Source organism: Amblyomma americanum, chromosome 1 (genome assembly GCF_052857255.1).
Source record: "Amblyomma americanum isolate KBUSLIRL-KWMA chromosome 1, ASM5285725v1, whole genome shotgun sequence".
Lineage (NCBI taxonomy): Eukaryota > Metazoa > Arthropoda > Arachnida > Ixodida > Ixodidae > Amblyomma > Amblyomma americanum.
In genome coordinates, this window is record NC_135497.1 from 72,506,394 (window position 1) to 72,532,683 (window position 26,290).

General features: G+C 47.0%; 2 non-coding genes across 2 annotated transcripts; one reads left to right on the plus strand and one right to left on the minus strand.

Annotated features, from left to right (window-relative positions):
- Positions 1-3,305: 3,305 nt before the first annotated feature.
- Positions 3,306-3,378, minus strand: TRNAR-ACG (transfer RNA arginine (anticodon ACG)). Its single transcript has one exon. It is a non-coding gene; the product is annotated as a tRNA-Arg (tRNA).
- Positions 3,379-17,955: 14,577 nt separating this feature from the next.
- On the plus strand, positions 17,956-18,028 carry TRNAR-ACG (transfer RNA arginine (anticodon ACG)). Its single transcript has one exon. It is a non-coding gene; the product is annotated as a tRNA-Arg (tRNA).
- Positions 18,029-26,290: the final 8,262 nt, after the last annotated feature.

A 26,290-nucleotide genomic window follows, 5' to 3' on the forward strand; every position in this document is an offset into this window, starting at 1 on the left:
CCGACTGGCGCGGCAGTAGCAGTAGTGGTAGCGCGGGTGGTGGTAGTGGTCCTGGATTTGGGCCTGCGCGACGGCGGGAAGCAGATCACTTCGGGCGTTGTGGACTGAGTGGTGTAGGGCTTGGGCTTGACCGTGATGCAGTAAAGCGTGGTGCGTTCGTCGTCGTAGTACTCCAGGTCAGCCTTGTGGAAGATGCGGCCCAGCAGGCTGCTGGCGGGGATGTGCTCGTAGTCGCCGCTGCCATAGTCGTACGCCGCGGCCTGGTTTCCCCCGTAGTCTTCGGCGAGCTTTGCCTGCAGCACGCGCACGTCCTTCTTCTGCAGCCGGCGGCGGCCGTACAGCGCCTGGAGCCACGGGTCCAGCGCCGTCTCAGCCACAGCCAGCGCCGCGGCCCACGCCGCCAGGAACAGCGCGCAGCGCATCGGGCCAGCAGCGCAGCCGGCGTTCTCGAGCCGGCCTCTCGCGCCGCTCGTCTTCTTCGTTCTCGGCCGTGGGCGGCGGACGCTGTGGCCATGGAAACCGCGGTGGGCTGCTATGCTGCCCCGAGCTGCGCCGCGTATATGGCTTTGAGCTGGGCAATGAAGAGAAACTCTACGGGAGCTGGAACGGATTTCATGAGCTGGGTCTGCTATCAGAGCTAGATGTAATTGGCAAGTGGCGCTTGCTATGACGATGGCAGCGTTATGGTTGCCAGACTGCTGCAAGCAAATATGGCTTAGCGGCAGAAACTACACAAAGCGAAAAAAAAAATGTGGGTATCTGTGAATTACGATGCCTTCTGGCACTCCGCGAAGGGATCTCTGGTATACGTCTTGAACTGCCGCGAATATTCCCCGGAAAAGAATGTTTCGCCACCTTCCAGTTGTTCACAGGATTTTCCTGTGGCGCCCACTTGCGAGACAATCGGCACCTTTTGAAGCGATAGCGTTTAGGTTGTCGTCTCACAAAAAAAAAAGAAAATGGCGGTGGTTTAGCGCTGGTTAAACCTGGAGTGACGCGATAGCTGCAGCTAGCCGAGTGGAACTTGGTCACGTGACCAACCACGTGATCAGCCACGGCGCCGCGCCGCCGGCAGCTGCTCCGCATCACGTGACCAACTATGTGACAGCGTGGCGGCGCCACCACGCCGAAGGCTCGGAATGCTACCGTAATGTAGCTATCGCTACAAAATTCTGACTTCTCTATCACAAAATTCCTCCATTGGCCGAGACAGGTGACGTGACCGCGTAACGTCATCACAACCTGCCCACCGGATAGCGAGCTAACTGCCCACCGTGGCAGGTGGCAATAACAATGATTGATCGAGAGAGGGCACATGACATTACGACGTCATCACAAGCTAGCTACCATGGCATGTGGCAATTAGCATGCTCACCAGATTGTGAGCTACCTGCCCACCGTGGGACGTGGCAATGAAATTAGTTCAAATAAATTCAATGCAATCGCCACTTGCCCACCGTGGCACTGAGCATGAGCCTTACGAGAGCTCGGAAAGAGCAATATGGATCTCACAAGCAAGACCCACCTGTGTCTGTGTTTGAAACAGCCAACTGCCGGGGCAGTGGCGCATCACTTGACCGCCGTATCACTGTGCCAGTAGTGATATGAGGACTCCCCGTGATCTATGAATGCAACTCCGAGGGTCGCGACGTCATCGGCGCCACGTGAACGCCAGTGGACAAATCATAGGGCACCTCGCAATTTGAAAATCTGAGGACCCCCTAAAGTTGAACGCTGGGACCACCCCAGAAAATGGATTATAGTGGATTTGTGGGTCTGATTAGTATAATTCCATATGATTATCCAATAGAAGGTACTCGAACGTTCTAGAAGGTGAAGGTGAGAAGATGCGAAGGCAAGCCAAGCAGGGACTAGTTCGCTGATAGTGTAAGTGGATTTCCTTTAGTGGAAAGCTCTCAATTCCTTCACTTTACAAGGTCAGAGTTTAAGCTCACGAGGAAAAGCTTGCCGAACGCCCGTTGGGCAATGTAAATCATTGCAGATATTTTCGAGCGAGCATGCAGACGTTGCGTGGATACAAAGAAAACCAATGTTTAATTGACGACACTAGCTAGGTGTAGAGCTTAGCATTTGTAAACAGGTCACTATAATCTGGCAACAACCAAAGACGGTTCTTACCTTAGCCCATTTTCGTACACCGCTGTGTTATCAGTGTTGTCAACGCAAAATCGAGGTTCGAGGTACCCCAGAGAAGACGTACCAGGTTTCGCGTGCATCTGAAATCTACGGACGTATTGCGAGAGGTAACTAATTGAGGGTTGTAGGTCGCCTTGCATGATTTGGAGAATATGATAACAGTTAAGCAAGTTCGAAGTATGATTCCTTGCAGCCACCGTGCAGCACTATTGCATACATATTGCATCATCTTTCTACTTCAAGAGTGCGAATCCACAGCGTTCTTCCACCATTCCGTCAGCTTCAAGAATTGATCGAGGTGTGTCTCATTACGTCATTTATTCTTCACAAACAAATCGTCCGACAGTTCGACAGAACACATTCTTCGAATAAAAAAAAAACGCCTTCATAAGCAGTGCTCAGTTCTGCCCATGTACGTATCAATATAATAATCGCAAGCCTATAAAGCTGCAGTATACTCCTTATCCATCTGATCACATGTGTCTTACCTAGTTGATATCAAGGCACGTGTGGAGAAGAATAACTGCTTTCGAAACGTGACGAGAAATTCTCTCTAGCTGTGCGGTATTCTCACATCCTCTTCTTGGCACAACGCAACCTTAGCGTTTCAAGCCCAACGCCGTGCCTTACGCGCCACACCGCAGGCGGAATACTACAGGTTACAACTCTTCCTTGGGACGACCCTCCTCTCTTCCCTTCTTTTTCTTGCTGATTGCCGAACGTGGTTTCGATAAGACCGCGCTGCCACCAGCGCGTTATGCTTGGAGGTCATGACCTTCATTGATTCTCTTCGTGCATTCCTGCAAATGCAATAGTAAACGTTTTTATGTGGCCACGAACAATCTTGCGCCGCTCTTTGGAAGGCTGCGTAAGATTTAAATCTTTTTGGATGCGAATGGAAATGTTATATTAATAAATTGCACAGTTAAATCGAGGTAACCGGGTAAGATACCAGGCTCTTGTAGTTTGCGTTTAGCATGGGTAAGTTATGAGCCTCCGCTGCGAGTCAAATTATGGTGGAGATCCGCAACGCACAGGAGCTCAACGAGGCTTTATCTTTAAAGCGAGTGTGTTTGTAAATACGTGTACGAAAAAGGAAAAAAAAAACGCCTTGCGTCGCGCATTTGGATGCGAAAAAAAGCTCGCCGCGAGCCTGCCAGGATTCGAACCTGGAATCTTCTGATCCGTAGTCAGACGCGTTATCCGTTGCGCCACAGGCCCGACTTATTCGAATCCTCGCGTAATTCGTACGCACTCATGGTGCCTGTACGTTAGCCTGCCTGGCAGCCCTACTTATGATCTACTTTGTGTGTGTGTGTGTGTGTGTGTGTGTGTGTAAGAATGCGCTTGCATTGTAATCCGGAAAACGTTGATCAAAAATAACCGCTATAATCTGCAGATGTGCATACTTTACTGGCAATGAAAATAACACAAAGGTCAGCCAGCTTTCTCAGCGATTGCTGAATATGAAATATGCACCCTTTTGCATAAATGCATAAGCAAGCGAATAAACAAGTGCATGAACAAATGGAGAATACGACACCGGGGAGGCCCGATCGCGTAAAATTACTAGGAAGCAGAGGCTCCGGAACTAGAAGAAGGGGGGGGGGGGGGGTCCCTTCAACAGTTTCCAGAAAAGGGCAGCACCCCTTCAGTCTGCAACTCTTTGCGCTCAGATCAGATTTGTGATGAACGCTTCAGTTCTAAGACGTTACTAATGCAAAACACAGTCTGGCTTAGTTGGCTTTGTAGCCATCCTGACAGCTTTTGGTTTGAATAACTTGAACCAATCATGTCTGAACAGAATTTATTTAGTGACTGACCCAAGTTCATGAGCATGATTAGCAAAATTGAACCAGTCTGTTCGGAAACTTTTTTAATGCTGTCACACATCGCCGTGTATGTGAAGTCAGCATGAAATTAAAAGCAAACAAGACGATGAAAATGAAAATAGCAAAATGAGAGATTTTAGCTGAAGGAGAATGGATACTAGTGCACTTGATTTTCACTTGCATGGCGCAAAGACCATGGCATGCAAGTTTAATGAAACCAGTCTGTATTTTTCTGCACAATCTCTTTTGTTCACGTTTCAGCTATCCTGTTCGTGTTTCATTTGATGCTGATGGTACATAATTATAAAGCTGCCCATTTCGTTTTAAGTTTATATGTACATAAAACAAATACACCTTAAAGAATGCAGAATAAGAAAAATATAAACAAAGAAGTCCTTGAAATACTGTTTGAATGAAAACATTCAATAAAACATAATAAAGCAAACTCGAAGTCCTGCCCCACCACTAAAAGAAAGTTCCGGAGTCCCTGCTATGAAGTTACCGTCACAAAACAGAGGAAGCTATAAGTAGAAGGGAAAGAAAAAGAACCATAGTAGGACGTAGAAGACGAAGATTACATAACGGGGCAACAAGGTAGCCCGATATCTGCGAACCAGGTACAGTGGCCCTTGCAGAAGGTAACATGGCCGAAAGGTATCCGAAAGACGAAAACGAGAATTAAATTATGGGGGTTGGGGGCTAATTAGGCCCTGAGATCAATGGCAGCGAGAAAACGACAATGGTGACAATAGTGAAACACGCTGCCGACCACTACAAATGCACATCTTTTCCGAGGCATGAAAAGGCGCAGTAATCTCTCGGCGGACACCTGAATCGCGCCGTGAGGAAAGGGATGAAGGAGGGAGGGAAAGGATTCGGAGAGGGAGACAAAGAGGAACATTATTGGAGGATTCGCTCTTAATTTAGATTACCTACCAGAAACCGCTAAACATCTACGTGGTCTGTATCCGTGGTAAGAGTCCCTGGCATGGAACGCGGTGGCCGGCGCCGCGGCCCGAGCACACGCTCTCCGGGCATCCCCCCCCCCCCCCCCCACCTTCCCGGCGCGCCGCGGAAAATGGACGGCGTCCCCGAAAAGTACTCGGACGTCCTACAGCACCTGAGACCGAACAGGAAAGTCTACCCACCACTTCACCCCAGGCTGAACAGGGAAGAAGCAGTCATCTGCTGGCAACTACAGACGAACTCCTTCAGCGCCATCATATACTCATATATGATGTACCCCACGTGGTACGAATTCCACGGCAAGCACTGCGAGGTGCGGAACACCGTGCGCCACATGGTGTGGGAGTGCGATAGCACCGTCGTACCACCCGCGCAACAACCATCCGAAGAGCAGTGTGGGCCCGGCTAAGCATGCAGCCACGACCCTTAGGCCCGTTTCATGCTGGTGGATAGCATGCGGCAACGTCTGGGGCCCACGGCCTCCTGGACTAGGGAAGCCGCACGCCTAGGGCGAACACGCTCGCCTGCTCCGGTAGTATAGGTCATAAGCGTACAGGGCTATCTTCTGCGATTCATTCACTCATTTCTCAGTGATCGTAAATTTCGAGTGCGGTTAGGCAGTACAATGAGCTCCGAAAGGGCGGTATCGCGAGGGGTACCTCAGGGTAGTGTCCTGTCCCCAACGCTCTTTAATGTTGTCATGGCTGGTCTTCCCGCAAAAGTGCAAAAACATTGTAGGCATGTCCATATGTCGATATATGCAGACGACATTTGTCTTTGGTTAACCGGATATCAACACAAACGCTTAGCTCTACTAGCGCGATAGGCCGTGCTTTCAGTTAAACGTTACCTTCAAGGTGTTGGGTTGACTCTCTCGGTGGAAAAATCTGGCTTCGTCCTGTTTCCAGGTAGGGGACGACGGTATGCGCGGCTGAGCATAGACCTTGATCAGTCTTGCCTTCGTCAGGTTAATCACATACGTTTTTTGGGCGTCACTATTGACTCACGTCTACAGTGGCGACGAGCTGTGGACTCGATTGTGGCTTCACTATCTTCGCGTCTCAATGTGCTTCGTAGAGTTGCTAGTGAGTAATGGGGAAACCATCCTGCTTCAATGATCAGGCTTCACGATGCATTGGTGACAAGTCGCATAATGTACCAGCTCCCTTTAATTTCCCCCTCGGTATCGCATCTGGAACGCCTTGAGGTTTTACACAGAATGGGACTAAGGAGGGCTCTCGGCGTTCCGCAGGCTGCTCCAAACAATGCAGTACTGTATGAGTCTCAATCGAAACCTCTTCGGCTAGCCGCTTCGCAAAGACTTTTGCTGAAAATTGGCCGCCTTAGAGAGACTGTTGCCGGGAGAGCGCTTCTACAGCGCCTTCGAAAGAGATCTGAGTCCCGGGCGTACTTGGCTTTAAATACTCTTCGTTCTCTGGGTCTCGACCTTCGAGATCGACCTAAGACGTTGAAGCCACCTTGGTCCTTTCCGAGCCTCGATTGTTCCTTGACAATTCCCCACGTTCGCGCTAAGCGGAATTCTCCTTTAGCGGCAATGCGTTCGCTCGTACTGGAACATCTTGAGACCGAATATGCCAGTCATCTTCAAATTTTTACAGACGGCTCTGTGGACAAGGTCAGAGGATCTAGTGCAGCTGCTTTTCATATTCCGTCTTTGAAGTATGATTGGTCTGTTCGTTTTACTAAAGTCGTGTCCTCCACAATGGCCGAAAGCGTTGCCATTGAGGCAGCTCTAAAGAAGCTACGGTGTTGTACGTCTCAACATACTGTCATAATTACGGATTCAAAATCTGCCCTTCAAAGGTTAGAGTACGGGTTCCCCACTGATGCCTTGAGTCTTAGATCCCTACGTTTGGTGCAGAATCTACATAGCAAAGGCTTCTCTATACGTTTTCAATGGATGCCCTCGCACATAGGTGTCTTAGGCAACGAGATAGCAGACAACCTCGCCCATACAGCTCTCTCCGGGATTCCAGTACATGGAGTCCCTCATGAAGTCAAGCAAATATTCAGAGATGTGGTGTTGTGCCACTTCAGTTCTTTGTGTAGCTCTCCTCATCAGCCATGTGTGACCAAGGGTCTCAAAAGGTACCAAGCCACTTTGCTGCACCGCGTTCGCACGGATTCTGCTCGTACGCCGGCGTGGATGTATAAGACTGGCCTAGCGTTGTCACCATTGTGTTCAACGTGTGGTGTGTGTGGTGACATAGAACATTACCTCTTGTGCTGTACTTTGTACAACGCGGAACGGGCTGTGTTATTCGGATCCCTCAAGAAGGCAGGAGTTCCTCACAGTTTTCTTCAGGACATTGTTTTCCCGCGCGGGAGCCAATCGAGTAGAAGGGATGCTTCTCGTCTTCTTCTACTTTACCTGCAGGACACGGATTTGGCCTCCACATGGTGACCTCAGGAGTGTCTATTTGGGTTTTTGCCGACAGGGTTTCTGTGATTTCTATTTAAGTGTCGCTATGGTGGAGCAATTGCCGGCAGCAACTGCAAGGCTAATCCCACCGGTAGTTTACAACCACTCAACTCAACGCTCGCCTGCTCATTTGGGCAATGAAGTTTATTACTACAGGGTTCTTTAAAGTGCACTGCCATCGCACAGCTCACGGACGTTTCTTCATTTCGTCCCCATCGAAATGCGGGCTGCGCGGCTGGGATTCCATCCCGCAACCTTGGGCTCAGCAGCCGACCGCCATAGGCGCTCTGCCACCGAGGCAAACCTTTCGTGCAAGCAGCCCTTTGTCCCAAACCGCCGCGGTGGCTCAGTGGTTATGGCGCTCGACTACTCCGGAGTTCCCGGGTTCGAACCCGACCGCGGCGGCTGCGTTCCGATGGAGGCAAAACGCTAAGGCGCCCGCGTGCTGTGCGATGTTGTCAGTGCACGTCAAAGATCAAATCAAATCAAAATTTATTCTTCTGTATGCGTACATATTCATACATTCTGATCTGCCTAAGCACAGTTTGCTTGTTGGCTGGTCAGGCAGCAGGTGGAGAAATAACTCTGTATGAATACATTTCTTTTCTAAACAGTCATGCTAACACAGAGAAAAAAGTGTGAACACAAAATAGCACATATGAAAGAACTAAGGCTATACACAAGGCAATACATTTGCACACCAATTTCTTATGTCCATCATCATCCTACGCTTGTTATTTGCAATGCATAGATCATCGGGAATTTTGTTAAATACAGCTGTTACATTACGATTGCGCATCTTTTTACCATAGTTTGTATAAACCCGTGGCTTAACAAAACGTTCCGTTTTTCTCGAGGTGACATCTTTTTTTACGGGAGTCTTACATTCATTTGAATAATAATACCGCGTTAGCACAACAAAGTGGAAGAGTTCACGAATCTGAAGGATGCCTAACTCATCGTATTTCCCTTTCATGTCAACCGAGTGTAGTCTGGTGGCGCAAGATGTAGTGTTCACTATTCTTTTTAGGATAACATTTAATGCTTCCTTCTTGTATTCGGAGCGGTTACCATATACACTAATGCCGTACTTTAAAACAGGTTCTACTAATGCTGCATGGATCAATCGTCTAAGATGAAGCGGAGATTTGCCACGAAGGTGATACATCATAGCCGCAATGGCCCTTATCTTTCTAGAGAGGTAGACGATGTGGTCGCTCCATGTGAGGTGTTGGTCAGAGTGGATGCCCAGATAGAGAACTGTTCTCTCCATTTGCATAACTTTACAATTACACTGGCAACAATGGGATGCGTGAAGATACAGTGGTTGGTTTAAAATAACAATTTTATGGGGGGTTTAAAACATGTCATTTTTTTGTTAACGTTTAAAAAAATGAAATTTTGCGAGAACCAGTCAACGACTCCACTTATATCTATTTGAAATGATTCCACGCCTGTACGATAATCAGTAGCTTCAAGTGCTAGCGCTGTATCGTCAGCGTATTGAAAAATGTGACTTCAGCTGTAATAAACCCAAATCAGATACATATACGTTAAAAAGCAGTGGGCCAAGTGTACTTCCTTGAGGTACACCGAATTTAACATTTTTTTAAATCTCCGTGCGTATTATCAAGCATCACACACTGCAATCTATCTGTAAAATAATTGACAAACTTGAACCTGTCAAAATGACCGCGAAAACCAAGTGAGCTTAATTTTTCGAGTAGTAGCGTATGGTCTATCGTGTCAAATGCCTTAGTTAAGTCCAGAAGTAAGGCTAACACAATGCGATTATTTTCTAGTGCATTGTAAACATAGTCAGATAATTCTTCAAGAAGTGTAGTTGTACTTCTATTCCTTGTGAAGCCAAATTGCGCAGCATTGTTCAAAGAGTATTTTTCACAGAATGATTCCATAACATATGCAACATGCTTTTCCATATGTGCTATTGATGAAAGTATTGCGATTAGCCTATAATTTGTACAATCACCTTTCGTACCATGTTTGTAGATCGTGCACGGAAGTGCGCGGTCAAATCGGAGATGAACGCTCGACCCATTGTTCCTACAGTAAGTAGATGTTACCAAGGTTTTTTTCTTCTTTTTTTACGAATGCTACGTACGTGGGCAGAAAAGTCTTCCGGTATTAGATAACCTAAGGCCCGTTTCACATGCATGCGATTTGCGCCTGCGGCAGTGCGAATACCGTCGGTCTGCGACTGGGGAGGGCCGTCGGTCTTGTTGCAGACGGCTCGCGATCGAGTTCCGTCCGGTTGGCATACACTCGCAGCGTCGGTGTGTTCGTTCTGCGACTGACCAATGGGGAGCGCCGAGACGGCGTGCGACGTGCGGTAACGTGGGAGTAGTGGCCGCGGCGGAAGCAAAACTGTTTATTCTAATCAAAACATAGGAAATAATGCCTTGAATCTAAAAATACGCTGGTCATAACGTCATCAACACATTTCGTGTAGCGTTTCTGTCGCGTTTAGTCATGGGCTGCCTATGCGTACATCAAGCAATCTTGCCTAGGTGTCCCTCCTACCGAATTCGTTGTGTCGGTGTTGCATGTGAAAGCACTGACCGAAAATCGCACTGCGGCCTCACCGACTACACCGGATATTTTCGGTCCAGTCGCAGCATGTGAAACGGGTCTTTAAGCTTTTGTACATTTTTTTCAAAACTTGGGCCTTCTCACTAAAAACCTGAAGCTTCATTTTAACAGGGCGTGTGCGTCCGTCAGCATATCTATACCAAGCCCGTGGCACCTCTCAACTCGCGGACAGTGCATGTGAAGAGTATCTGAAAACCGGCTGGTGATGTTAACCGTTCGTACGACAGTGGTGCACATGTGTATGGACCTCCTTCACCCCACGACGTCACGAAGATGCGGTGGCGCTGATGTTAGCAGCGACTTTCGCATGGTAGGCAAAACAGGTTCCGCTTGCCCGTGCCTACCGCAGCTGCCGCAGCTACCGGCGGCTGCTTCAAGCCTGTGCATTGCAGAAGCAGCATGTATTGACCAGCTGCGTCACTGCTGGATCCGCGTAGCAGCATAAAAAATATTAAATTAGCCTCGATAGGTTTCTCGCGCATAAATGCCGCATTCGGAAACTGGCTAACAGGCACTGGGCCACGGTAGTAAAGCGCGAAGTCTGGGAGTCGATAGGCACTGCCACTCAATGCACTTAATAGCATGCAAGTTACTGCGTTCATTCACCTGAACTTCAGGATAGTAGGCGGATAATTGCTCAAGGAAAAAAAGACATATGCAGCTGCACACGTACTTATCACCTTGAGCCGGAGTGCACGGGGCGCCGACCGGTTCACTCGCCCCCAAGGAATGCGTTTTTTTGTTGATAGCACACCATGTTTTAATGGCGCGTTTTATGACATTTAATATTTACTTGAAACTGTTTCTTGATATGACGACGTAATTATTTCATTCGAGTAGAAAGAAGTCTGGTAAGTTGTGTCAATCTTGCGCGGTCGCGTTGGTGTGCTTAGAATAGCGTACCTTAAGTGTGCTAAACGCCATATGCTTTTTCATTGCATCATGCATGTGCCATGTTTCATGAGGTAGTACATGATCGCGAAACTTGTTTGGAACGAAGCAGCCGCAGGCGTGCTACTAACAGACACGTGGCGAGATTGAGAGGGGACGCGGCAATGAAAAGTGTTTTCGTTATTCATGCATGCGATATGTAACTAAACTTGGTGCAAATATGAAATTCCTACGCTAGTTTCAGTAATTCCTTTTATCTATAGCTATACCTGGTGCAGTTCTGGGTAGTTATAATTAACACCGTCGTCAAGTCCCCCCAAGGTGTCAAATAATTGAGTAGATAGTGCGCAGTTTTTTTATGCCAGCATGTACATAAAGCCCTGCTCTGCACGATGACGCGATTAGTTCTTTTTATATATGATCAGTACTTATGCATGCATAGTTACATGAAAACGTTTCTTACAAGAAACAACTAACACAGTACTGCACGTGTAGGGAAAAAAATCGAGAGATTTATTACGGTCCTCAACGTCTCAGGAATAGTTTGCAACAAATGGAATCATTTGATTTTCATGCGAATTACGAAGGTGAGTGATCCAGCCGCAGAAAATGTGAGAGGTCACAAAACAAACCTTAAAGTTTATTCCCTCGTTTATGGCATCTTCGCTTTCGCTTTGGTCAAAGTAATGCGGCACTGAAATCAAAGAAATTACCTCAGAATTTTTTACGACAAAACTTCTAAAAAGCGTAATTTATAAATTTGTACTCAATATTTTGCTATAATTTTTCGTCACGAAACTAGACTTCAGGGCTAGGAAAGAAAATAATTCTAGAAATCAAAAATTTTCACCAAATCGACCAGCTTAACAAGAGGACAAGTCGGCCTGGCTGGTGCGTGGTCATGCGGCTAAAAACAGCGCTAAGCGAGAAAGAGGAGATTAGGGACACGACGCTATCCCCACTTTTCGCACAGCGCGACACGTACGTATGTCAGCAGACGATGAGCGCATGTCTGCTCCGACGAAACAAGGCCAGCACTTCCCCTCACTATTGTCCCGAAGTAAAATCATTCCGGCTAGTGCAGAGTGTCAAAACTTGTTTTATTCAATGCCTAGCGCATAAATTGACGGCAGGAACGCTTTCTACATGTTTACTACTAACCATATATACAATACAGTGGCAAACTATTTCTCTTTATAGGCCGCACGTGGCCAACGTGAGCTCGTGTACTTCAACAAATTACTAAGTTGGAAGCATCGACCATTGCTATGATTCGCAGAAACTGGAAACGCGCCTACAAGCCTTGAAAACCCGCGCTCAACACCTATCCGCGACGCCACTCCCCGACCTTTTGCCTACCACGAGCTCGCTAGCGACTGCAGCGCCACCTCGTTTGTTTACAAACATGCAGGAGGTCTATACCACTTGTTCGCCGTGCTTCAACCGCCTTCAAACGGACAACGCTGCGTCTATACGCCATATTTTTAAGTGCTTCCATACACAGAACTATCAAACAAACTATTCAGCTGTTTTTTTTTTTATCACGAACAGGCGTTCTTAGTGGTCTGTGTGTTTGTGCCAGCGCATGTGTGCAGTTTGACACGGCCATTTTGGAGCGAAAAAAAAAAAGGGGCTTTTGAGCTCATAATTCTTGAAGAAATTTTCAGTTCTGCAGCAAATTTTTTTTTATGGGTCGAAAAGACAGCGGTACGAATTCGAGGGTTGTATCGAAAGTAATGCAAAAGCTGATAAAAAAAATTCTATTTCCTGACATACATCGTTTAAATTCTACATGTTTGTAGAGCAACTCTTTCGCAATACGAAGGTATTACTCAACGTATACAATCTCCATCAGAAGCGATGCATTTGGGCCGACGTCAATTCGACCTCTCGCTGCCAATTCGTGTTAGTGGTCACAGTTGATGTTCTCCCACAGCACGGTTTGCATTCAACGCTAGTATTCCTTGTTTGAACTTCTTAATTCATCGAAGCACATTGCTCTTGTCAAAGGTGTCATCTCTGTAAATATTTAATAGCCTTCTGTTTATATCGGACAGCCTGCATGCTTTCTTGTCACAAACTCCATGACGGACCGTTGCTTCCCTTTGAAATCCATTAGCTGCATGCAGTGGAAAATATCCATTGGTTGCTGCAAAGGATCCATTAGTTACGTGCAAAAAAATAAAAAACGAATGGTTATTATAGGAGAAGAGTTAGTCTATAAAGATATAGAATTTGAACAGTGTATGCGAGGCAATACAGAAGTTGTGCCACCTTTTGCATTACCTTCGGTACAACCCTCGTACGTACCATATTCGAGTTCTCGTTACGAAGTCATTGGAACAAATGTGTACAACTTTTTTTTTCTACGAAACCAGTGGTCGAAGCGGCTTGAAAGTGATTCAATTTCTAGAGACATTTTGAGCACAATTTCACCATGCATGCATAATAAAATTTCATGTCTCGCAAAGGGTTAAACGGCAGTCCTTAACTGGTTTCGTTAGGCTCAGCACGATTTACTAGCATGCGTTCAAATGTTGTCCACGGGGCCCGGACTTGAATGGCTAGGTTTACAATCCTGACTCCACGAACAGCTTCCCGCCTCCTCATTTCAAGAGCAGCCACCATTTCATTGGCAGTGCGGTCGTATCCGCTGCCTACGCATGGGCACCGCCGTACTACTGCTGCACTTCCGCTTCGGAGTGTGCACGCCAGGCGAGAACTCGTGCTGCACCAGGCGTGCACTTTTGCAAAACGAATGCGGAAGTGCAGCGGACGCGCGCCGCATTGGCAAAACGAATGCGGAAGTGCTTCGCTCCCTGAACTGCACTGCGCAGCAAGTGCAGTGGAATCGAACACATCCATAAGATCGCAGACAGTATACGTTCGGATCAACGCTCGCAGTGCGCCTTTTCCTCACCCTCGTGTTCTGGGCCGCATTTCTAAGGTCTTAGATTTCAATTTCACACCGTTTCAGCGCGCGCTGAGAAGCTGTCGTAAGTTGCGCATGCGTCAGTGCTCGCGAAACTGAGTTTTGTGTCTCTCAAGAATGCACATCTGCGGTGCCTTCAATTTTTGCCACCTTCTCAATGATGTTTGAACCGTGGCGCCTCCAACTTGGGCGCGTACCAGATCTTCGACGAATACCAGGAACTTCTTCGCACGCAGCCAAATTTATTTTTCCCGGTACTCCTGCCTGTGCCAGATAAATTCGATAACATGTTTTGGCTGGCTGTCTTCGTTTGCACTATACTTAAATAATCGTTGTCATTGTTTATACCGGGAATTGTGTACATGCCAAACTTTGTGGATAGCCCCTTGAACTTCACATCTCTCTGTTTAGAGGTAATCGTTAACATGTATAAAATTCACCAAAATAACGACGAGGAAGTTGAGAGCATACGTCGCCAGCATAATGCCTAAGTTTGTGAAAAGATTTTATCATTTTTGTCGTTTCTTTCCGACGTCTAAAGAAAGTTCGCGGAAAGTCCGAGTGCGCGATTAAACGGGTGTTCGTGCTGATAGCAGCGGCGGCAACGCATACTGAGCTTGCCACAGACAGAGCCGGTGTCAAGAGTGCCGTGTACAGCTAGAATCAGGGCCCACATTCTGAAGTTTGCTTTGATTGGGGCTTTTTCCTCGGATAGACGAGAACAAATATATCCCACTAATGGCCGCTGCGCGATGTCAGTGCACGTTAAAGATCCCCAGGTGGTAGAAATTATTCCGGAGCCCTCCACTACGGCGCCTCTTTCTTCCTTTCTTCTTTCACTCCCTCGTTTACCCCTTCCCTTACGGCGCGGTTCAGGTGTCCGCCGTTATATGAGGCAGATACTGCGCCATTTCCTTTCCCCAAAAACCAATTTTCATTTTCAAATGGGCCCCGCCGCGGTGGCTCAGTGGTTAGGGCGCTCGACTACTGATCCGGAGTTCCCGGGTTTGAACCCGACCGCGGCGGCGGCGTTTTTATGGAGGAAAAACGCTAAGGCGCCCGTGTGCTGTGCGATGTCAGTGCACGTTAAAGATCCCCAGGTGGTCGAAATTATTCCGGAGCCCTCCACTACGGCACCTATTCTTCCTTTCTTCTTTCACTCCCTCCTTTATCCCTTCCCTTACGGCGCGGTTCAGGTGTCCAACGATATATGAGACAAATACTGCGCCATTTCCTTTCCCCCAAAAAACCAATTATTATTAATTATTATTTTCAAATGACAGAAGTTGGTTATTTTTTAGTGCTGCAGATGTTTATGCTCACAATTTCCGATCTGCAACCCTTGTTTCCTTATGTATATAGAGTTGATGCTTGCAGATACCTGAATCATCTTTAAGCACTACTGTATTTTATGCATCATCGAGAGTGTAATCTGGTGTCCTGGCTGTTTGTGTGAGGCTACACGGCGTTCAGACTGCGGGAAAATGAAACGCGTACGCTGGAAGAAACGCGTGCCATACGGGACACTGTAACTGCACGACTAGCCTAAGTGATACTTAATGGGGGACCTCTTACACCGAAAGCGTCCGCGTCTCGGCGCGGTTTGATTTTAGCGCTCAAGTGCGTGCGAAGGGTCAAATCCCGCAAAACCTGTGTCTTTTCTAATTATTCCGGAGGCCTGTGAGAAGAAAGTATTTCGTTTCTCAGCATTAAGCGCTGGGGTAAAGACTCATGTGACGTATCCGGCAGTGCGAGATTTGTTCATTTGAGTGCAGGTCTGCACTGTACGGCTAGGTTGAGCGCGAGCTGCGCATGAAGACGTAAATGTACGTGCATTTAATAGACCACGAGAATATGACTAAGAAATACAAAGATAAAAACTGGACGGGGCACTTAATTAGTTCCGCCTTAAGGGTATGACACGATAACTTTAATGGGCTAATGCCCATATATATGAGGAATCATTCTCTACTTTACATTCATAGATCGCTGGGAGTCCTCATACCACTCCTGACGCAGAGGTGCAGCGCTTAAGCGATGCTACACTACCATGCGATGGCAGGTGCTGCCACCGGCGGGGCTTATGAGACCCAGGTTGCTCAACCCGAGCTACATCTCACGACCAGACATTAATTTAACTGCCAGCTGCCACGGCCTCATAATCTGGTGGGCAGGTTGTGATGACGTCACAAGGTCACTTGACCTAGGTGGCCCACCTGCCAACTAGGTTGCTTCTCTGGGGATTTGTCGCGGATTGTTCGCTCACGGCCAACGACCCCGCGAACAACAGCCAACAGCTGTGGCCGCAGCACTAGGTTATGGCGAACGAAGAGGCGTCGTGAAATAGCGCCCACAGTCGAAAACCTGGCGCCTCCAGCAAGCGCTGCGACCGAAAAGCGTCTCTCAGCCCTCGCAGACGCCATCCCGGAAAGAACATAACGGCTCAAAAGAGCAATAATTAAGGCGGCATTGAAACTGCGCTCAAGTCCACGTACTGCAAACATCGGATGAAACGAACGCATTCCGCGTGACCGTCAGGTTCGTCATTAAGTGGGCTCGACTGCATCTGATCGCCTTTCAGCCCGATACAACATAGTTGGAGCGGACTTCTCTCACCATTTATTTACCGTTTTTCAATTCTACAGTGCATGCAAGGCTTGTTCGCCTGTTTGTTTCTGTATTGCGGAAACAACCGGGTGTCGAGAGGCTACCGGAAAGGGTACTTGCGATTACGTCACTGCGCACACAAACAAGGCGACTCCAACGCCGTCGCGGCGCTGCCTGAGCGAAAACAGGGTTAAAGCGGAATCGCCAGCGAAACCGCGCCAATCGGGAGCATCCTTGCGCGCGCAAACTGTGGCCTCCGTTAGAACGGGTCCTGCTTGCCGCGCCCGCGCTCTCCAGAGAGCCGCCGGCACGCCGGTAGAAAGCCAAACACGGCCTTTCCCCCTCTCCGGTCGGAAGCTCAGCCGCTGGCACCGAGGGGGTACCCCCTGCCATGCCGGTTGGACTTTCTTCTCCCCCTAATAACGGTGGCGCACTCTGTCCCGCGGATGGGACTCTCGAAAGCGCGCGCCGAGCCCCCAGCGTGGGCGCCTCAGGAAGCGGGCCGCCGACCCGCGGCCGGGCCCGAAGGCGCTGGCGCGTCCCCGATGGCGGAGGCGCGCGCTTCGTGGCCTCGTCCTCGGCGCCGGCGTCGCGCTCTCTTTCGGCCGACGTTTCCTGGTCAGCCGATATCGCCGCTCGGCCATGTGGGGGCATCGGCGGCCTGCGACGCTTTTATCTCGCATAGCGTGAGCTGTCGCTGTAGCTCCAATTTCGGCTGGAATGCATCCAGAATTGAGGCCCCCTCGGGATGCTGCACGAAGACAACCCCCGTGTGACCGCTGCTTCTTTTTTTTTCCCTCGTCATGTTTCTGATGGCACGGAGCACGTACAGTTGAAAAAAAAAAAAGGCTAAGGTCAAGCATGGGTAGTGAAGAAGTGTAGAAGAAGCGCGAGCTAGAAGCTTGCAGTGGCAGCAACTGCGCCAAAAGAATCCACTGCATGGAGCAAAAATTATGTACAGGCGAATGAAATGGTGGGTGTACAGTCGCGAGTAAAAAAGATTAGCACAATGACGTCATAGGAGTAGTGAAAATCGCGAAGCGCGGCTGGTGCGGCAGGTCTGGCGCCGTCCTTTGCGAACACACCTGGGACTTTTGTTGTCGTGTTCGTAACCGCAGCGCAGAACGGTGCTGTCTGCCGCTTCTGTGGCACGTCACTAGTGCTAATCTAGCACTGTGTTGTGTCCCTGCCTGTGTCCTTCTTCTACGTCCCGTTCGTTGAGCTGTAGTCATGGGGGAATAATCTTTTTTGCTCGCGACTGTACGTAATTTGTAAATGGGCCCTCTCAGCCGCCTTTGGATACGGCAGTCTTCCCTGCTTTGGACGTGGACGACTCTGTAATGCATTGCAGAGGACTGGTGCGACTACTTACGTTATTAGTCTTGCCATTTTAGTGCCCAATGGGCGCAGGGATTTCGAGGTTGCGCATGTAGGCTAGCGCCGACAATGCAGTGTTCAAGGACACCACAGTAGAACTTTGCTGATGGCTACGTGTCTTTGGAGGCCGCTATCGCACTGGGCCTGTGGCGCAACGGATAACGCGTCTGACTACGGATCAGAAGATTCCAGGTTCGAATCCTGGCAGGCTCGGCTGTGTGATTCTTTTTTTCGCATTCATTTGCGAGATGCTTGCGTTTAACATAAAGCCATCAGGACGTGCACCGTCCGACGGTCGACTCGTTTGGATTGCGCTTTTCAACGCACTGCTTTCTGGATGGGGTCAGTGTAGTTAATTCGAAAAGGGATGGCAACAAACGGGGAAAAAGGTCAGTGCTGACTGACTGTAATCAATATGAAAACGAGCAAAGGATGGGAAGGAGATTGGGACAGGAAAAGGAAGAAAAAAACGACTTCAAAGACCGCTTGGGCCACACAGTAGTCCGCTTCGTTGTTGTCACCCCGGTGCGTGGCAGCTCTCAAAAGCATTTCCCCCCCTTTGTTAATACATTCTTATATAAAAAGCATCAGATTGGCGACCGGGAGCGCGCGGTGCCGTGTTCCTTGATATCAACATCGTTGGAAACAACATGGTGTCTAGGAGTACTTCCTCTAGATTACCACGACACAGTGTATGTCAGCGATGCTTCTATTGTCTTGTCCGACAAAAAAAGAACGAATGTTTGTCTACCTTATTTGCCTCGAGCTGATGTCACTCAGCGCTTATTTAGTGTGTAATGACACCAATTAGCCCAGTATTCAGTTTAGACCTGCTGTGTTCGAGTTATCACTTCATTTGGCAACTTTCACTGTTCCGACTGCAGAGCGCGCATTATGTATGAGGACACGCCATCCAGTAGATGTCGTCAGCTATGTAATATTTGTTTTACTTAAAGCGCAAAGGAATGGGTGCGAAAAAAGAAAAGAGAGGAAGTAATCTTTATTTATGAAATACGTTTTAGCCAAAGCGCAAAGGAATGGGTGCAAAGAAAGGAAGTAATCTTTATTTATTTATTTATTTATTTATTTATTTATTTATAATATACAGCAAAGTCTTGGTCCGACCAGGACGGGAAGTAAGCATTGCAGTATGATAGCTTTTAAAAGCAGCTGGTTAGACCTCACCGGGACAGTTGCTTAGTTTTCTGATTCCGCGAGGTAATTGTACGAATAAAAAAATAGTGTCTGTTTTAGTGGACGTGATGGTTAGAGGATTAGTATGGTGATGCCGTGTTTGTCCATAGCGGAGTTAGGGAAAGCGGAGGATCCACAGCAAGTTTATTGACAAGGAGCGGATAAACAAACTCTTGTCTAAGCTTTGTGTTCCGTAGTTCAATTTACGAAGTGTTATTAATTTTTATTTTTTAAGGGGGGATACTGGAAATATTTAATATAGATGAACATAACCGCTATTTGCAATGTCCTTTCGAAGTGGTTTATGTTGCGTTGAGTATGCGTGTCCCACACTGTGGCAACATATTCCAGTTTAGGTGTAGATAAAGAAGCATATACAAAATAGCTTTACTGCTACAGGGTCTCCACGTACGCCCTCTGTCAAAAGTTTTTGTAACGCGGCATTAGCGAGAAAAAATTAATTGCTTGCTCCCTGGACGCATTGCTTCAGATTTATTGTTGAACGTTGTAATTCGCGCACCCCTAGTTACGTTACATATATATCTGTGTGGCCGCGCCAACTTAGCCACATATATAGACATATATTAATTATAGGTTAATTCTGACCAATTGGTGCTTTTTAACACGCACTTAAATCTCAGTGAACGGGGCGCTTTTGCATTTCGCCTTACCCCACACGCAGCCGCTGCGGCCAAGAATCCGCGGTAAATTGCCGGTTATGCAGGTATACCTGAATAAAGTGAAACTTGGTTAAGTGTTAATTAGCCTACTTTGTGTGCTTAATTTAGAGGTAACTCTATCTGGCTTATTGAAAAAAAAAACGTTTTTGTTAGTATTGAGAACTGCGTCCCACTAGTCTTATTGTTGAATACACTGTTCAGCGTATAGTGCTGTTGAGATCGTTCTGGTTGTTGTTCCTTGTAACTTCTCTGAACGAATCAAATTCTTCGTGGAACAACCGAATGTCCCCAACGGGTATAGGTCAAAGAAAAAGCAGACGACCCCTGCGAAAGGCCAGATGCAGCTGCGAGACAGCCAGAAGGGCTATTAGACTGCAAGGGTTCCCAAACTGGGTTCCTCGCGTGCTGCTTTTGTGGGTTCCGCGAGCATTCGCACTGGCCTGACGTTTGATCAGGTCTCACGTGAAGTTCTATTTGCGATACCAGAGCCATACCGGAGCAATACCAGATGACAGAGATACCAGGATACCGGCGCATGGCGTTCAAGACGTGCAGTGCTATAGCTAATCGTGAACAAAGTACTTATAGGATTCCTGTTCGATGCTTAGTGAAGCAAGGGTGTTAATTGCCATTGCTCTTCGGTATATGCACCGCATCATTCTGTAGAACTGTCCTCGCAAATAATTCAATTTGTAGGTTTGTGCTGAAGTCATGTAAGGTACGAGTACAAGCGTACGCCGATGATATAGCCATATTATGTGTTGACAAGGAAAGCTTTTGTCGAGCAGTAGATATTGGTCAAGAGTTTTTGTAGGATTAGTGGAATCGCTGTCAAATGCAAAAATGTATGGGGTCTTGGTCAGTGTTTGTACGTGCAACCGCATGCAATATTTTTTTTTTGTCAGCAAAGTGTAGTTAGTATATGCGGCAGGTTTTGCATTGTTCAAGGGTGAATATACCAAAGCTACATAGCATCTTTACAGTGTTTATCGGGGCTTCAGCTTGTGGACAAATGCAAGAAAACACGTATACACACAGAGCGCAGACTTGCAACTTTTATTCGAAAAACGCGTTCGAGCATTCCTTTTAAATGCACCAGCCCACCACGTGACACAACCCCAATCCAACACAGCAGATAAGTTTAACAGTTTAGTCGAGCCAATCTGGAGAACCAGTCTAAAGACCCCAAATGTATGCGTGCCTAAACACCCTTGATACCTAGATAAAAGAAGAGAGGAAGATAAAAACCGGACGGTGAAACCAAAAACTCCTCGATACGGCTAGAACTAAAACAGAAAGTGAAATAATTGAGGCCTTCTTAATCGCAAAGAATGCGAACAATTGTGTGAGCACACCGTCCATTCTGCTTTCGGATAAAGAAATTCGTTTTTAGAAAGTAACACTTGAAACTGTCCTTTTTTTAACCTTGCACTTTTACTCTTGTTTCTTGTTGTTTCCATCCTTGAAACTGTCCTTTTTAACCCTGCACGTTTAGTCTTGTTACTTGTTGTTTCTATCCTTCATAGATTTTAGCCTGGTTATAGCCTTTGTCATTTTCGCGTCGCCTTTTCCTTTGTTTATTGTTGTTTCCATAATTCACTCTCAGTTTCATGCTTTTAGCCTCGTTGTTAATCTTGTTTTGTATCATTCGTATGGTTTCGTTTTTATGCTTTTCTGCCTACATTTAGTGCTTGCACCTTCATCCTTTACTGTTGTTACTGTTGGTTTCACGTCTCATTCCTTTGCTTAGTAAGATTATCGCTCGTAATACATGGTTAGGCCGTCTTCGTTTTCGTTCTCTTTGAAGTTTTGGTTTCACCGTCAGGTTTTTATCTTCCTCTCTCCTTTTATCTAGGTGTCAAGGGTGTTTAGGCACGCATACATTTGGGGTCTTTAGACTGGTTCTCCAGGTTGGCTCTACTAAACTGTTAAACTTATCTGCTGTGTTGGATTGGGATTGTGTCACGTGGTTGGCTGGTGCATTTAAAAGGAATGCTCGAAAGCGTTTTTCGAATAAAAGTTGGAAGTCTGCGATCTGTGTGTGTACGTGTTTTCTTGCCTTTGTCCCTGTTTCTTTCGCGCAGTTTAATCATGAACGAGAACCACCAACTAGCCCGCCAGAAAACCCTACTGATTCTTGCGTCAAGTCGCTAACCAGTTCATCTTGTTGCGAGATGTGCGGGATCCCTTTCTACGTACCATTTGTCAGGTGCGCTCGGCAAGAGGTTTGCCGATGTGTGTTGTATCAACTGTTTGTCATGTCACTTGGTGGAACGTATGGCTAATTTCGTGAAATTGTCCAAGAAACCCGTTTATGATGTACCCGATTCTCACTGCAATATTTAGTCGGTGTTACCAAAAGACAGCTTTACAGAGAATATGTTGAAGTAGTCATGCCTGTTCCTGTGTATCGGTCATTGTGCTCTCTTGGACCACGGCAAAATGTATTGAAGCGTGTAAAACGAATGCCTGTACAGCCTGCTGTTAAAACTTTCTTTTGTCAACTGCGTGTAGGGGTTCTCCCGTAATGACGTGGATGGCGGATAAGATAATTTTTGTACCATGGAGTGTTGATTGTCTTTTGTGCAGAATGTCGGAGACTGTTACGCATGTATTTATAGATTGTTGGGATGGCGTTTCTTTTGGCATGCTTTACATCGACCGTTGATGAAAGATTTCCCTGTAGATCTCTATGCATGGTATTCGGGTTTCGGCAGTCGAGAATGATGACGGTGGTGCCGTATGATACGCTCATGCTATTGGGTTTGCACAGCATGTGGAAGCATCGAATGGATGTTCGGAACGCTATTTTCATGTCAGATATTCGTCAGTATTTGGTGACTCTATTCGTCAAATCTTACACATAGGGAAAGAAACACTTTATTACACCAACCCGTGTCCGAGTCGCGTTTGTCTGGTTGTATTCGACGTGACCTGAGCACCAATCTTAGAGGTTTTGGAAACTCAGCCACGTGTGCCAAAGCCACGTTTATCTGTAAGTGCACTGGAGAAACTTCATTCATTTATAGTGACACCGGTTGTCCGTAAACCGGCTCATCTTTCGATTCTGCAATATGTATTTTGTTTTTGGGAAATAAAGTCAATAAAGAAAAAAATGTCTGCGTGGCCTAGCGGTAGCGGGTCCGACTCGCATGAAGGGTTTGATTCACGACTCTTACTTTTTTTTTAGCGCAATTCATCTACATTATACACTTACGTGTCCTAATGGGGTTTGAGTCATGTTGCGAGCTTCTAATTCCAGTTTTCTAACGATTTAACCGCTTTCAAATCCGCCGCTCCACGTATGACGTAGTCACCTTTTCCACAATCCGGATTTTTCGGTCGCAACAACGACAACGAGAATGCTGACGCCAGCTCTTCTGCAGAATGGGACCCTTACGCTGTCACGTAAAGAGAAAACGATAAATGGGAATAGAGGATAAACACATAACTCCTTTGCCAAAACGCTGACTGGTTGCTGTAAGTAAATGCTCTGAAATGAGCACGTCATGAAGGCTCCAAAATGATACCGACTGTTTACGAAACTGCACCGAAGAGGGGCAATAAAAAAATAACGACTGCTTTTTCATATAAGCGTCAAATGACCATATTATTCAAGGCTGAGTTGTAAGTGAACAAATATCTTAAATGAAATGTCCACGCGTAAACACCGCACAAAATGTTTCGCACATAAAAATTTCTTAATTTTTGAGAATATCAATTTTTAAAATTCATTTGTTTTTGTCATCATGACACTCTCGCAGTCAGATTTTTTTATTTACAGGGAGGGGACGAAGTTCATTTATGGTATTGAGGAGCGGGGAGGGGGGATTTCCAGGAAGGTTGGAAAGGAAGACGAGTGTTTGGTTTCAAACCCTCGGTGCCTGGTTAGGCTCGGAAGTACGCTGACGGACCAATTGCCGTTGTCCTGAAGGGATTTCCTCCGCGAATTAATCTTCGCAAGCAAATTCCGCCACAGCGCCTCTTTTTCCTGCTTTGACCGACTAGATAGGCGTGTACAGACAAGTAAGCACATTTCTAGAGACTTTGAAATGTGATTTGCACGCACCGCTTTATCAATACTTTTAGGGTGCAGGCCTCGGGCAGTAAGTTGTCAAACGTGTCAGGTTTACGTATGGTTTACCCGCTCCCTCTTTCAAAACTGCACTACTTCCAGGCAACCTTCGGCTCCGGATGAAAAACTGAATTGAAGAGGATAATTTTTTTTGTACATCATTTTTCTCTAAAAAGAACTTGAAATCAGCTCGTCTTTCTTAATCGCTGCAATGGTTTTCCACTTCACCCATTAATGAAGTCATATCTCGCGCATTACATGAGGGGCGGACAAAAGGATTACTTATTCGCAAATAGTGTTATGTGCAACGTGCAAAAACGCAGAAAAGAAATACACGAGGCGTAACAACAGCGCAGAAGGCACTGCTTTACGAGCATATGCGCTGTCTAAAGTATTCTCAAGGAAATGCCAAAGGATGCATAGCCGCTCCCACCGACGGCTGTTCCACTTGGGCGTAGCAAGAAGCGGAGAATGTAGCCCCCATTACCCCCCCCCCCCCCCCCTTCCCCTGCCTCTTGGCATGCTTGGCTGCAGTGTCCCGCAGCGGAAGATCATGGTCCAACAAGCCTGTGGCCTTCTGGGCGCCTGATGTGCTGCCTAAATAAAGTGCATAAGTACTGGTTGTTCGTGCACAAAGCGCAGTTTAAAAATGGGGTTCGAGCGGAACGCATGGCAAGCTGAGCGCAGAGCCTTTATTGAAGGTCGAGGAATGGGGGTGAAGGTTGTTGGCTAGTGGAAGACGTGCGCGACGTCTTCTTATGTTAGAAAGCTAGAAGGGCGTTCCTGAATGGTTGCTGTGGTGAAACCGGGGTGGATCTCGCCTATTCAGTGTAAATGCCTTATTTTCAAGGAGTTCCGTGAAATCAGTAATACAAACCTGAGAATGACAGGAGCATGCTATAGATGTGAAGGTTACATGCCAGATTAGGGGTTCGGTGAATACCAGTTTGATCGGTAGTGACATGTGGTATGCGCGGTTTACCATCCCGAAGCGAAAAACTAGCTATGAGGGACGCGGTAAAGGAGGGTTCCAGACTAATTCAGACCAGCTGGGGTTCTTTGACATGCGCTGGCATCGCACAGTGCACGGACGTCTTTGAATTTTGCCGGCATGGAAATGCGGCTGTTGCGGCCGGAATTCAATCCCGCGAATTTGGGATCAATAGCCGAATGCCAAAACCACTCATCCACCGCGGGGGGTATTTAATATACGAAATGGATTTTTCAGTGTAGTCATGTATCACGCGATGTGTGAAGTACGCAAGGTTTCTTGGTAAGAACACATTTTTTTTTTGCAATTAACCTTCAACAAACACGGAGTTCAATTTAATATTATCGTTAACGTTACTTTTAAAGCCAGGTCAAAATAATCGGGGTGAAATTAAATATCATTATACGGGCGAACGCATGACGCGACGTTGCAAGGCAGATCATTAAAAGAAGAAAGAAACGGCACAGGACCAACCCAATGGGCACTGGAGCTCCTTTGGACGTCCTGCAGACATCCTTAACGTCCACCGGATGTCCGTGGGAGTTTTAATGCCCATTGGGAAGAAATGCTCCTTGAGCCGAACCCTGGCTGGCCTTGACCGGGGCTGTAGAAAAGAAGCCTTTTTCGACTGCAGCAGGTTCAGTATTCTTGGACAGAAGTTGGCAATCCAAGCAGCAATAGCAGGCAAAAGTCAGCTCAGCTAATTTCCATTTTGTAGCATGGAGCCAGCCAGAGAGAACGCGTGGTTTCCTCCCGAGCAAAAAAATGGAAATGGGAGTGGGCACAGCGGCTGTGCTGGGATGCAGCCCAACCCGTTTTGTTTTTACTTTGTACTGGTGAGAAAACGCGTTTTCCGTGGTGACAATTCCTTCTTGCTACCGCGGTACTTCCCGCGGACGTTGACTGATTTGCTATACTCTGTGCACGTTTTCTTTCGGTCTCTTTCACTATTGGGCGGTGACGTCGAAACGAATCTTGGCGCAGGTGATGGATCGACTGCGGAGCAGTTAATGGCTATCGCAAAAGATATTCAAGAAATAAAAAAAGGTCAAGCGACGCCCAACCAAAAGCTAGCCGCAATCCACAAAAAGCTTGAGGGATAGCTGGAGAAGCAGATGTCGGAGTGCTATGAAAAAAAATAGCTCTCGAACAGAACGTTCCATACCCGTCAAAGAAGGTAGACGAACTCTAACACAGAAGCAGTACGTCTAATATAACTTGTGCATTGGATGAGCAAGAAAATGAATCGGCTGAAAGTCTAAAAGAAACCGTAGACACGGAAATATTTAAAGATGTGTTACAGCTTAAAGTTGCAGGCATTGAAATGATTCACCGCCTTGGTGTAAGGAATAAGAAATACGGACGAATAAAGCAAGAGGCCACTAATTTTGAAGCTTCTCGACTACCGAGGTAAGGCCAGCATTTTTAAATGCTGCTAAAGGTTGAAAGGTTCCGGATTCTCCATTAGTGAAGATTTCTCACGTCCTCTCGGGGAGATCGGAAGCTTTGGGCCGTGACAAAAGAAGACCGCGATT